Genomic DNA, 4080 nt, shown 5'->3' with positions numbered 1-4080 from the left:
TTTTCTGTTTGATATGATCATGAGTGTTCTAGTCTGTTGTAGGAGGCCGCTTGTTTGTTTCCTGGCTGCCCAGACTCCTGAAATAACCACACAGAAACTGTATTAATTAAATCACTGCTTGGCCTATTAGTTCTAACTTCTTATTGGTTAATCTTAATTTAACCCATTTCTAGTAATCTGTGCATTGCCATGAGGCTGTGGCTTACCAGGTAAAGTTCCAGCATCTGTCTCCAGTGGGGCTACATGGCTTCTCCTGACTCCGCCTTCTTTCTCCCAGCATTCAGTTTAGTTTTCCCCTCCTAGCTAAGTTCTGCCTTGCTATAGGTCCAAAGCAGTTTCTTTATTAATCAATGGTAATCACAGCATACAGAGGGAAATCACACATCACTAGTCCACTGTCTTAAGCCCCTAAATGGCTTCCCAATGTGAAAAGGAATTTTTCAAATATTTTAAGTTTTATTTAATATCATATGTGGGTGGTGAATAATATATTTGTGAGCAGTGGCACACGTGTGTCATAACTTGTATGTGGAGATTAGGGGACAACTTTTGGGAGCCAGTTCTCTCCTTCCACTTTCACATGGGCTCTGGGGGTTGAATTCAGATCTCTAGGTTTGCACTGCAAGAGTTTTACCAGCTGAGCATCTCACTATCTTGTAGATTTGTTAAAAAATAGTGAGGTGGGGGAAAACTACCACAAATAGGATGGATCCAAGGAGAAAATGACTTTTAAAAATCTTATTTATTTATGTATTATATTTCTGCGTATGCATATGTGTGAGGCGTGTCTCTGTGTGGTATATGTACATGCACACGTATGGGTGTGCTTGTATGTGTGCAAGCCAGAGAAAGAGCATCCTCCTCTATTACACTCCATCTTGTTTCTTTGAGGAAGGCCCTCTCCCTGAACCTGCAGCTACGTCTTACTGCTAGGCCAGTGGCCAGCAAGCCCCACTCACGTCTCTGCCTCGCTCAGTGCTGGGATGATGGGCATGTGTGTGGCCATACCTGACTTTTATGTGGGTTCTGGGATCCAAACTCCAGTCCTCGATGCTTGGACGGCAAGTATGTTTAACCCCTCAGCCACGGCATTAGCTAAAGCCTTAGTGTGATTTGGAAGACCCTGTCCTCTCTGGTCAACCTCATCTCTAGTGGTCCTTTCTTCTGCTCTCTGCAAACCAGCTTTTCTTCCAGATGTCAAACTCTTCGGTAACCTCATAGCCTTAGACCGCGCAGACTCTCGATGGCCCACCCCCACCAGCTCTCAGCATCTCTTCTTCCTTGGTTGCTACTCGTCTTCCTCACGCAGCGCTGATGAGATAGTACATGATCTTGGAGCCAATAGTACATTGTGACACACTCTTTAACATACATGTGATGGCCTCTTTCTTTTGGGACTAACTTCTCAGCGAGTGTCTTTTCGGATCCTTGATACGTTGGTTTTTGTTGTTGTTGTTGTCGTATGTAATCAGGAGCCACATGTCATCGCTAGTGGCATGGCGCCATTCAGATCGCAGCACCCAAGCTGAAGGTGAAGTGGACTTCTAACAAGGAGCTTGTCCTCTGTCCTCCAGCCAGGCATCAGAGATGGGAAGTCTATGGAACAGGTAATTATCAGACCCAGTCCTCCTTCTGTGTTGTCTTCTCTGCTGCCATTCTTGAATTATATTATACTCTACAAATACATGTTTGGCCTTAAAATGGCCAAACGCATGCCTTGTTAACAGAATGCACTCAGGGAAGGCAGCCTGCAACCCCCACCCTTCTCTCCCTGTTCTCTGTGGGTATGAGTACAGGTTATCTGAATGTAACAAGTTCCAGCATTTCCACCCCGAATCCTCACTCCCTCTTCAATGTCAATGTGTCGCATGCATCTGTTCACCACTGGCTCCTTCCAGTCCCTCTCTCCTCAAAGTCCCCCTTCTTGCTGGCTGTGGGTCCATCTCTCCTCCCATCCTTTTTAAGCAAAGTCTAATGTGTAGCCCAGGTTAGCCTTGGCTTCACTGGGTAGCCGAGGATGACGGAGCTGTTGTTGCTGTTGCTTTGCCCTCTAACTGCTTTGCCCTCCCTTCACCTGTGCTCCTGACTTATGCTAGGGTTCTTAAAAGAATTGCTCCGTTTCCAGCCTCCGTCTCCTTCCACCCACTCACTGTTATTGTGCTATTCATTCATTTCTCAGATAGTTAATACACGCCTCCAGCTCAGAATTTAAAACATTGCACAAGATGTACAGTGAACCACTGTCCTGTCACCGGCCTCCCTAGGCTCACAGTCTCCCCAGAGGCAGCCCCATGTCCAGCTCCTTCCTTAATCTCTGGAGATTATACACATGTATACTTATTGGAATTTTTATACAAATGGGGGCATCTATACACGTTGTCTATTCTTGGACTTTTTTTCATCTAAATTACTTTGGAGGTTGTTCTGTGTCAGTATACCCAAAGCGTCTCGTTCTTCTACATAGTGGCCTAGATCCCACTTTGAAGACATATCATCAGGTCTCCTCTCTGGATTTTTTTGTTTTGCTTTGCTTTGCTTTGCTTTTTGAGACAGGGTTTTGTTTCTCTGTAGCTTTGGAGCCTGTCCTAGAACTAGCTCTATAGACCAGGCTACCACTGAATTCACAGAGATCCGCCTGCCTCTGCCTCCCGAGTGCTGGGATTAAAGGCATGCGCCACCACCACCCAGCTTCTTCTCTGGACATTAAGGGTCCTTCTGTCCTTTGTCCTGACAAACATGCTGCCGTGAGCATCCTTACACGTGTATGCTTTCCCACCCCTGTGAGCGCTTTCACAGAATAAGATCCACAGGATCTGCTTTCACAGAATAAGACCCACATTTTGAAATTAAATTGCTCTCCACAGAAGTAACAAGAAATTGGAGGGCCCTGCTTCCCCTTGTACTGTGCAAGAGATTTTTTTTAACAACTGTTTGTTATTAGATGATAAGTATAATTTTAAATTCTTTTAATTTCATACATAGTTCTATTGTCTTCACTCCCTTGTTCCCCTAAAAACTCCTCCTGTACCCCCACACCCCTCTCTCAAACCCGTGCCCTCTTCCTCTATAATTTTATCTGTACATATGCCTGTGTGTATGTATCCTAGAGCCTATGAGCCACAGTACAGAGAATACGGGACTGTGGGGAGCACATCCTCCCCAGAGGACATCTATAGTACGTGCCATGTCCATCGTTGAGAGAACATAGCGGAAGAAGAGGCGGAAAGATTGTAAGGCTAGGCAGGTCTGCTGGGAAACGGTATCTTGTGAACATGACAGGGATGTTTCCCCTGAACCCTCAACAAGGTTGCCTACCCAAGACTACACCAATAGCTTCCCACTGTGGGTGGGGAAGGGCTCACAAGGTCCTACCTCTAGTTTAAAAGCTATAGGCAGTTGGTGTCTGCTAGGGGAGAGAGACTCGCTTGTTTGTTTGTTTGTTTGTTTGTTTGTTTGAGGTTTTTTGTTTTGTTTTTTTCATAGACAATCCCCCTATAGGTTGGGTGCCCCCACCCTGATGGTCAGTCCTGCACTCAAATCCACATGGGTACCACTAAAAGCACACTTTCAACCTGTGTTTGATTTTATGTATGTGCTCAAGCACTTTCTTATTTCTCAGCCTTTTGTGTTTCTTTCTCATCGTTCCTATCTTCTGCCTGGTTGGAGATGGTCTTTTAATGATCCTAGGACTTCCCTATGTTAGAAAAATTCGTTCCTTGTCTATATTAGTTGCACATATTTTTAGCCACTGCATAACCTTTTGTGATACCTGTTACATGCCCAATAAAACAAATGTAACTATTGCGCTATTGGATTCCCTGCCTTCTGTTGGCAAACATCCAAAACCTTTCTCAGCCCTCATGCTTTCCAGCATTTGACTCTGCCAATCCATCTTCTGAATAATCTCTCTCAACTATCAACTTTTGTATCAAGACTCACCTCCCGCTTCTCTACTGCATCTCTTCTGATTCTCTGAAATTCCTGGGACAGCATCCTTGGGAAAAGCCATCTGCTCACCCTTGCTCAGCAGGGACCAGGAGGAGCGCAGTTAGATCACACTGGGCACTTTCCTGGCACCAT

The sequence above is a fragment of the Microtus ochrogaster genome, unplaced genomic scaffold, assembly GCF_000317375.1.
Source record: "Microtus ochrogaster isolate Prairie Vole_2 unplaced genomic scaffold, MicOch1.0 UNK6, whole genome shotgun sequence".
Taxonomy (NCBI): domain Eukaryota; kingdom Metazoa; phylum Chordata; class Mammalia; order Rodentia; family Cricetidae; genus Microtus; species Microtus ochrogaster.
The sequence above is the reverse complement of the archived record's forward strand: the minus strand, read 5'-3'. Positions refer to the sequence as shown.